The following is a 10,868-nucleotide window of genomic DNA, read 5'->3' as shown; positions in this document are numbered from 1 at the left end:
GAAAGAAAAAGGTTTGGAAGCTCTCTTATATAGACAAAAGAACTATGAGAACAGGACATGGACAGTGTCCTCTTAGGCAGTGGGAACAATATTAGAGTTCTCCAGATAGAAGGTGGAAAAAAAATGTAGTTTTGTCTTTTTTAGTTTTAATATTTACCAGATATCTGAATTTACAGGTTTGTTTTGATCTTAAACCCTACAAGAGAAGCAATTTCCAGACTGAGAACGGATCCTTCTATTATTTTCCCATCCAGGGAGATTGTGTGAAAGCCACATATTAAATGATGTATGAAGTACCATCTCAGAAATTTTTGTACTATAATCTACTTTCTTGTATTATGGTTTGAAAACCTGATAACAAAAACTAGTAAATGAAATACTATTTAGAACAGAAAATACCTGCTTGAGAGAAATTTACTACGCCACACATCACACTGTAAGGACATACGTTCTAACGGAGATTGAGCTGTGTTTTGACCTAGGGCTTCATTTTCTAAAATAAGCTGATTCTTTTCACGGGCTAGACGTTCAAAGTGATACTGAAGATCATCCCCCACAGAAGCCACCAACAACTTTTTAAACTCACGATTTACCTCTGTTTGTACTCGGAGCTGGTTTGAAAGACCTTCTTTGTCTTGTAGTAACCTTCTTTCAGAGTTCTTGAGCTTTTCCAATACAGTCTTCACCTCCGAGAGTTCCTTTCTAGGTTCTATAACTCCTTCAGGCTGACCTCTATGATATCCTAGAGATTTAACCTTTCCATTTTTGTTAGGGATATCATGAGTTATAGCAGTTTTGGGAACACGTATTCTTATAGCTTCTACCTCCACTGCCTTTTCAGAGAGAATCTTTCCCAGCTGAAGAACTCCTGGGTTCTCGGAAGGAGCTGCTTTCTTCCGTGGACTCTGAAGGATGTGATGCTTTATGGACTGGACTCCAGAGGTGGTTTCAATAGATGTAGGTGGCTCTTCTGTTTCCATTCCATCTCCTGCTCCTCGGATTGGGGTTGAAGTAAAGGTGACTTTGGTTTCTAAACTTTTAAGAATAGTCATTTTTTTTCTCTTTAATGTAAATGTATTTCAAGACTTCCACTGGAAAAAAACCTAAGCCGGCTGAGGAACTTGCGCCGAGACCCTTCTTTCCCGACTCTGGGTGGCCCCACGTCGCAGGCCGTGGGCTCTGCGTCACCGGCTCGCTCCACCGGCTCTCCTACTTTATTTTAGTTTGCATTCTTTTTCCTGTGCACTCTTAACTCATATGCCATTGATAAAAATTTACATTTGTGGGGCTGGGGATGTGGCTCAAGCGGTAGCGTGCTTGCCTGGCATGCGCAGGGCACTGGGTTCGATCCTCAGCACCACATAAAAATAAAATAAAGATGTTGTGTCCACTGAAAACTAAAAAATAAATATTAAAAAAATTCTCTCTCTTTAAAAAATACTATTAAAAATTTACATTTGTATGAATAAAAGAGAAAAATAGGATCTATGCAGTATCAACAGAAATTCAGGGTGGATCAAGTCAGAAATCAGATTCAAGATCAGTCCTACAAATGCATACTTCTCATCCTAAATTGAATTTTTTTCTCACTTCATATTCAAACATTATAAAGATGCTCAAGATTATCTACAACAACTTGCTTTCCTGTTCTTCCATTTTCTTCCATACAGAAGTAGCAGATAAATAAGGCACATCAACTTTTGGATCTATTCTGTTTACCCAGACAAAAAAGACCATCTGCATTACTCTTACCTTCTTATTTTATTGAGCCAAAAGTGGACTAAAACATCAAAAGGAAACTTCAGTTGAGGTAAAGGGGCTCTTTTTCCTTGACATTCTTCTTTAAAGAGGCCTTATCCACCTAAAGGGCATGACAGAACTTCATGTTATCATCTGAAATCAGGCAGAAGAAACTCTTTCTAGAGAACAATAACATTCATTTTTGAGATGTTCCTGGGAAAAAAGCAGCTGACCAGAGCTGGTATAGAGATTTGAGAGTTTACTGTAAGAACAATGACTTAGGTGTTACCAGGGACCAGCTTTATCTCTTTGTCACTTTTATCACTGTGTTACATCAAATCCTCCTTCAGAGGTACTGTCAGTAGAAGATGGAGCTGTGTATACTTCCAGATTCTATGAATTCTACTATAGTCCTGTTGAAAAGTCTAGTTTATCCAAATTCAAACCTACCTGAACCAGGGCAAGGCAGGGAATACATATGAACTTGAGCCCCTTTAGCCTGCAGTGGTGAGATGGGCTCAGTCAGTCCCCCTCCTACTGAGGCACTTGGGAGTGAAATGGTGGGTTAACCCACTACTGACATATCCACGCCTCCCATCCATTTCCAAGGTTAACTTCTTTGGTTTGCAAGCTGGACAAGGAGAATAAGGGAGAGAACTAGCATGTCCTTAGTGATGGAAGATACCCCTGGCTTGGTTCTGAATTTTGGTTTCTTCTGTGCTGAGTCCATGTGGTATGTGTGTGACTCTGCAAGGGGATATTCAGCTTCACTCTGACCTCTTCCATCATTGCAGTGCTTCTCTCAGCTCCACCAGTATACTTTCATACTCTCTCCTGGTGGATGCTGCCTCTTTATGCCTGGCTGAACTACCATCCAAATGCCCTCTTCCTTTATCTTAAAACTCCATGTAATTTCCTGTGGGGCCAGAAAAACTACTGGGATCTTTCTCACTCAGGTGGCTAATTCTTTGCATAACTCCATTACAGAAACATCAAACCACACTCTCAACTCTCCTTCTAGAGCAGAAAGCTTCCATCTCCAAAAAATTTCAGGTGGGAAGTAGGTACCACTCCCCATAGTTATCCCTCAGATTCTCAGGATGGAGGCCAAATTCTCACCCCACCTAATATTTTCCCCCCACATTCTCCAGGGGCATTCCTAGGATCTTACATGAAGTTTACATTTCAGCAACCATAGATTTAGTGAGATATTATCTGCCCCCTCCTTCTTCATTACTCTCTCTCCAAGTGATCTTCACAGAACTCCACTCACCCCATGCCAGCAGGGATTAAAGAATAAAATGAAGCCAAGTACCCTATAACACAGAATTTAAAATTCTGGGTATAGACTAAAGAGAAGGATGAGGTAAGGAGTTTTTAACTTGGAGTGGGGAATTCTTTGTGTTGTTGTTCTATTTTTTTTTTTTTTTTGTTTTACAGTGCTAGGGATTGAACCTAGGGCCTTGAGCATGCTAAGAAAGTGCTTTATCACTGAGGTACACCCCAGTCCCACGGTGGGAATTTCTTGCAAGGTGATGGGAAATGGATCCCCACACATTGATGGCTTCTTTCAGAATATAAAAAAGCTCGAAGCACACTGGAACACTGAGGCACCAGTGCTCATTTGGGAGCTCAAAAATGTATACATCTGGTTATACAAAATTTATTTTTTCTTCAATAATAAATATAATATTTCTATAATGCTGAGTCTTAGGAGAAAACAGAAAGGTAAAATAGAAAAAAAAAAGAACACTCACTTGTATTTCCACAATTTACACACAAGCATATTTCACATGTTCATGCGTTTCTACTTAGCTTACAAGATTTTGGAACAATTCAGTCTTCTCCCCGCTTCTGATAAGCCAAATCGTAATGGAGAAGAGATACAATTTTCTGCCCTCATCAAACTAATTTTCACCCAGCAGCCCAAAGAGGGTAATGGTCAAAATAAAGAAAACAAAGTATCACCTACTTTTCTATGTTATTAAGTTGAAGTTGGTTCATTTCATCAAGTATTAACCACCAATGGAGTACTGACCCTGTGACCAAGGCTGAGGAACACTACAAACAACTTTGACAATGCTTCTGTCTTCAAGGAGCTCACAGTTTAGATGAGAAGACACAAACAGAAACATATACAACAGAGCTCACATGGAAGCATGTTAGACCTGGCTCTCTAGGACAGCTCTCAGAGATAGGCAGAGAACAGCATAAATGTTTTCCTTAACTGAACAAGTAGGCTCTTCCAAACCCTTGGCTAAGTCTCAATGCATCCCATGTCTTGTGTTTGGCCTTCTCAGTTCAGTCATTGCAAGAATGAATCACTTCCTACCTTTGACTCCCTTGATATCTGGTCAAGTTTCTTATCCCCACATTTGGTATGTAAATCCTTAGCTTCCCTTTAGCAAGAATTCCGTGGGCTCAATTTAATAATAATCCTACCTTTGATGTTTCTTCTTAGTGATTTGCCATTCTCTGACCTCAGGATTCTACTCTTGACTATAAACCTTCAATTGTTATAAGTGTATTCAGAATCAAGTTCAATCTTTCTCCCTTATTGTGATTGACTTGACTTCTACTTCAATAGTCTTGAATAAAGTTTTCCTTAAATTTTAGCGAGTGTCAGAATACTTTTTATTTATTGAGAAGTCTTCTTTAATGAGAAGAGAAGTTGAGTGTCTTAGAGTCCCTTTGGCCCCAGAGGAAGAGAAGAAAGGCTAATGGGACAGCCCTAGGCTCCTGAAGGCCCTTGGAACAGAGTAGAATAAAGACAAAAAACTTACCAACTGAAGTCTTCTGTCCATGCTCTGAAATTTAGGTTAATATTTTAAAAAGCTACTAGAATATGTAAATGGTGCCATTATATATTTATTGCATATAAACACAAGATAAGGAACATCCTGTACATTATGATCCCATTGGTATGTGTTTTTGTGCTGGTTTGTATCTGTGTAGGAAATGGCTAGGTTCCCTGTGTGTGGAATTGGGTTAGGAAAGATGGAAAAAGGAATGTTTGAGATTTATCTTCTTCTTTATAGAGTCCGTATTCTCAATATTATAGTTCATTTTCTATTATATTTTTCATAATGTATAATTATCATATTTTTATAATAAAACTAATAAAACCTATTGAGAATGGCTGCATGAAAGTAAAATGAGGAACTATATTACTTCCCTTCTCTATTTCTTTATATTGATAAAATATATTTGAAGAATATTATGTTCTCCTTATTGAAAGAAATTTTTAGTTATGAAATATTCAAGATTCTTTCTGCCTCAGCACCAAACTATGATAGATTTGGGCCATTTGTAATCCTTTCTAGCCCAAAAAAGTGTCTGATTTAATAAATATGTAAAGCTCTCATTACTATTAATGAATGTTGAAGGGGAAAATAAATCACCATGCCTCTGTTTCATAAATCGTTTGAAATAGGTAGAGACTGAACAGGTGGGAGGGGAGCAGACCAGGTGCATCGTCAGTAGTAGGATCAGCCAGGGTGTGGGGCCAGGCAGCTGTCACCATTGCCACCTTGGGAGATGGGGCAGAGCCCAGGTCAGAGTCCTGGAGACAGGTAGGGGTCAGCACTGCTTATGAAGTTATTCAGCTGGTGCCTGACTATTTGCAGAGAGTTCCAGACATGATTGGTGAAAAGCAACCCCCTCAGTGCAGAACACTGTATATAAACAAAAGATCACATTTTCCTTTCTTTTGGCTTTCCTGCTCTTAATGTGGACTTAGCTGATGGTAACTAAAATTACTCAGTGAGGAGTCTTCCCCAGAGGACCAGAGTACTCATCTTGAGATCTTTTCTAATAAAGATGCTCTCCTTTTTTATACACATTTATTTTTTAGTTTTAGGTAGGCACATAATCTTTATTTTATTGTTTGTTTTTACGTGGTGCTGAGGATCAAACCTAGTGCCTCATACATGCTAGGTGAGCGCTCTATAGGCTTAGGCTCCTGAAGCCCCTTGGAACAGACTAAAATAAAGACAAAAGAACTTACCAACTGAAGTCTTCTGTCCATGCTCTGAAATTTAGGTTAATATTTTAAAAAGCTACACGAACAGGTAAATGGTGCCATTATATATTTATTGGATATAAACACAAGATAAGGAACATCCTGTATATTATGATCACTATGAGCCCCAGCCCCAGCCCCAAAAGATTCTCCTTTTAATAATTATGCACATTTTGTGAGAAGCAACACTGATATTTGTTTTTCAAATTACCAGAAGGAGCCATCTAGTCCCAAGCCTTAGGGTAGGTACAGCTATGGCTATTAGCAAGCTGATGACTGTCCTGCTCACCTAACATGGTGCTCAGGTGGGTCCTCTTATGTCCAATTCCATCCTGATGCCCGTGTTGCTGGGCTTTGCTAGACATCACCTGAGCTGTGAAGTAGGCCTCAGCTCTGGGCCTCCTCCCTCTCTCAATAACATTCGGGGAGGATGGTAATGAGGCATGACCTCACTGATACACGTGACACACATACACGTATTAACACTTAATATTAAATTTAAACACAAATGCTGTAGTTTGTACAGAAGCATTTCAATTTCTTTATTTAAAAAATCAAAGCTTTTTGAGTAGTTAAAAACACCTCCAAAAATTCACCCTTAGATTTTATATACAAGATATTTAAAAAAATTATAGACATTTCATGCTACCCAGTTCTTATTTGGATTTAGGTTTTATATCAGCTATGTTAAAAACTATACAATCCTTGAGAACACAAAACAAAACAACTCATTCCAAAAATATATATGGAATCAGAGAAGACTTGAATAAATTACACATGTTTTTCAGGAAAGCTGTTAATATATCATATTAACCTGTCATATGATTTTATTACATTTCTCATTTCTGCTGCAATGATGATAATAATAATTTTAAAATCTCATCTTTTGGTTAACCCATTCAAACAATTCTTTTTTTTTTTTTTCTGATACTGGGGATTGAACTCTGGGGTACTCAACCACTGAGCCATATCCCCAGCCCAATTTTGTATTTTATTTAGAGACAGGGTCTCACTGAGTTGCTTAGCACCTTGCAGTTTCTGAGGCTGGCTTTGAACTCGAGATTCTCCTGTCTCAGCTTCCCAAGCCACTGGGATTACAGGCATGTGCCACTACGCCTGGATGGAACAATTCTTAATTATATCTTTGATGTATTCACATGGAAGAATAGTTTAATTACTTTAAGACTGAAGTATAATCTAAGTATAGTGACAGATCTAAGTACAGTTTTGACTAATGCCTATCACCTGTACCCCTATTAATATAGAAAACATGTACTCTCTCCAAAGTGTTTATCCTGCCCTTTCCGAGTCAATGACATATAACTTCTATCTTTCAGGACTATAGAGCTAGTTTACACTATATATTTACTAATAGTTAATTGCCTCATCCGCTAGGCAAGACCCTTTGCAAAACCAATTCTAGCAAAATCATTTGATGAATAAGAAGTGCTAATACAATTGTGGAGTAAAATGTTGGACCTCTTAATTGTATACAAAAAGAAAAGTTAACTTGTTACATATTCAGTTCAACTCTTTAAATTATATTTGTTGTTTTTAGATATACATGATAGTAGTACATATTTTGATCTTTTTATACCAGCATGGAATATATCTTATCCTAATTAGGATCCCAGTCTTGTGTTTGTATATGATATGGAGATTCATTGTGGTATATTCATATATGTACATAGGAAAGTTGTGTCAGATTCATTCCACTGTCTTTCCTAGTCTAACACTTGAGTGGTCCCAAATCCATGGCCTTTTTGCAAAACAAACTCTTAATGTCATTGATTGCACTGCATCATGTTTGTTGCCTGCACTATCAGCTGAATAAGCCCTATGAGATCCCAAAAAAGTAATAAGATGGTGGGTCTGAATGCATGGTTTGCCTGGGTTCACTCCTTCAGAATTACCTGCTGTGTTTGTCAAGTTTCTGTTACTATAACAAATTCCTGAGATTATCAACTTAAAAAGAGAAAAGGTTATTTTGGCTCATGATTTTAGAACTTTCATTTCATGATTGGCTGCCCCCATTCCTTTGGTTGAGGTAGCACTCAGGCAGGAGTCAATGGCAAGGCAAAACTCCTTACCTCATGTGAGAGAGACAGAGGAAGACACCAGGGTTCCACAGTCTCCTTAAAAGTCATACACTAGATGACCCAGAGACTTCTCATTATGTCCCACCTCTTCAGGGTTCTACCACCTCCCAATAGTGCCAAGTGGGGGTCAAGCTTTCAACACTCGGATTTTGGGGGACATTTAAAATCCCAAGTATAGCACTACTTCAATTCTGAAAAGACACCTAATGATTATTCCTGTAGACACCATTCTGGTCCTGAACACAAGGCCATAAGGACATCCATCTGCTTATCATTCTTATTTGGTGCTCCTACACCAGAAGCCCAGGGACCTGCCAAGTGGAGACGGTCCCATTTCCATGTTGCTGCATGATGAGTACCTGCTCACTTTCTGCCTTGTCTTATTTCTTGTTTCCTTATTTCTTGATTTTGTTCACTTGTATCTTCAGGACCTAGCATAGTTGCTGGTTTTATCAATCTCTTAATTATTTGAATTTCAGCAGTCACTGCATATATTATTTCACCACTTTCCATAAATTGGAATAAATTCACATTTCACTGTAGTAAGTAATAAGTGTTGAGCAGGTTGAGAAAGCTTGAACATCATTTGAGAAATGGGTTAAATAATGCTATTTTCAGTCTCTTCTAAAGAAAGAACCAGCTAAATAGATGCTGAAAACTTTTGTTCTATTATGACGAATGTCTGGAATATTTATTAAAGCAGGTCATAAAAACATTTTATAAGCAAATAATTCCTAAAATGTTTTGGCTTTACAAATTTTTATTCTAAAATAGACCACTTCTGAAAATAGAGCCTTGTACTCAAAATGCAGGGAGTGCCCTCTGACATTAGGGAGATATAAACGAGTGATTATTCTCTTGCAAACATATTTCATTGAATAATTGCCAGATATTTAAATTTGGACTGATCACATGTAGCCACATAGCACCTGTGGGATCTGTGGGACCAAAGAGAGAGGAATCAGAAATGTGTTCAGAAGGATTCTAAGGAAGCATAGGACCGTCTCAGGGATAAATAAGAAGACTCAGGTGTAAAAATGACCAGGTCATCTGGGCATGGTGACACACACCTGTAATCCCAGTGTCTGGGGTGGATGAGACAGAAGGATTTAAAAAATGAAAATTTAAAAAATGAAAAAGGACTGGCACCTAGTTCAGGGTTAAAGTGCCCCTGGGTTTAATCCCCAGCATCAAAACAAACAAACCACAAACAAAAATGGTTCTTTTACTACTAAAACAAACTAAAAGACTTGTGGAAATTATTTTGAACCAGATACAAACATACTTTTCTGATTTAGTGGTTTTGCTCTATTTTTTACTTTAGTTGACTTGCTAATGTTTTCATTGTTAAAAAAAAATGTTAGGCATTTATTTCTATTAGATATATATTTGCTGTTAAATAATTATTTAAATGAAATTTCTAAATGCCCAAGAAGATGTGTATGCTAATCCTAAATATTTTTGATGTTGGCCTTTTTCTAAATGATAAAATCTCAACAGTAAAACTCTAATCACTAAAGAGAACATGGAGTCGTTCTCTTGGATTTAATAATAAAATGCACAAAGAATGTTTTAATGAAATTTCTATTAACCTAAGACATTCTGAAAAATAATGTGACCACAAATGGAAATAAGGAAAAAAAGAAAACCAGAATTTCCAATTACAAATAGGCATGTTCTAAGGGAATGATAACAGATCAGTCTGCATTCGGGTCAGTATCTTAACATTCATTTATTTGAAAAATAGGCTAAGAAATGTTCATTTACTAGTTTATAAAAGTTTAGCATTACATGGATGAAATTGTTAATGCAAAGATACTTTGTTAAAAATAAAAATTTAACTTTTAAAAGCACAAGTGATAAAGAGTAATTATCCTTTATTATTATCCTTTTATTAAGCATAATTATCCTTTCAACTCAAATGTTAATTATTATAGGCCTTCTGGTTTTCTTTTTAAAAGCTCTTGAAAATTCACTTTTTTTTCAGTGCTGGGGATTGAACTCAGGGTCTTGCACATGCTAGGCAAGCACTCCACCACTGAACTGTATGTACCCCCAGTCATAGGTGGGGTGGATGAGACAGAAGGATTGATGGCTCAAGGACAGCCTCAGCAATTTAGCCAAGCCCTGTCTCAAATTTAAAAAATGAAAAAGGATTGTGACTTTTTAATGTTTGTTGTCATATGAACAGTACTATTAAAAACTAAAGAACTTTGTACTAAATTAACAAATAAAATATAACTTTAGGGTAATATAAAATATTTTATTCTGAAAGAGCAAGCAATATATTTGAAATGACAGGTGAATAGACATTACATAGTGCTCTTCTATAAACAACTTGAAATAAAATCTAAAGTCAAATAAAACCTAATCAATAAATTATGTGTTATTTGTTGGAAATTTACATTTTCCCAGATAGTTAGACATTTTCTTTTGCTTTCATGATTAACTGAGCATTATACTAATTATACATGGATTATCAATTTTCAGGTTTATATAATAATATTTTGAAGGTAATATAATTTTAAAAACTTCTGTGTTCTTGAGATAAAGTATCACCTGGTAATAGATATTTGCTCTGCATAAGTAATGTGTTTATGTGCTGGGCAGAATACAATAAGTCAATAGAGAAAGAGGAATGCCATCATTTCGATTCTTTAATATCCCCCAAACTGCATGTTAAAACTTGCTCCTCAGGGTGGTGCTTTAAAAGGTAGCGGTCTTTAGGTCAGCGGAGGTGTGGTCTCAAAGGGCAAAGTGGGACCCAGGTCTCTTCTACTCTTAATTCTTGACATTACTGAAGTGGTTTTGTTCTGCCACATACTCTCACCATGGTGTGCTTCCTTGCTACAGGCTTAAAAAGCAGTAAGTCCAACAGATCATAGACTAGAACCTCTAAAGACATGTACTAAAATGAACCTTTCTCTTTATAAGTTGATTATCCCAGAAATGTTGTTACAGTGTTGGAAAAGCATAGAATGACATAAATATACATAACACTTGGGATG

The 10,868-nt window shown here is 37.0% G+C and overlaps 1 pseudogene; it reads right to left on the bottom strand.

Moving 5' to 3' along the window:
- Positions 1-383: 383 nt before the first annotated feature.
- Positions 384-1,052, bottom strand: LOC144251350 (golgin-45 pseudogene; annotated as a pseudogene).
- Between the last annotated feature and the right edge of the window lie 9,816 nt (positions 1,053-10,868).

This window comes from Urocitellus parryii (assembly GCF_045843805.1).
Source record: "Urocitellus parryii isolate mUroPar1 chromosome 13 unlocalized genomic scaffold, mUroPar1.hap1 SUPER_13_unloc_12, whole genome shotgun sequence".
In the NCBI taxonomy this organism is placed as follows: Eukaryota; Metazoa; Chordata; class Mammalia; order Rodentia; family Sciuridae; genus Urocitellus; species Urocitellus parryii.
This window is presented reverse-complemented; position numbering and strand designations above follow the sequence as displayed.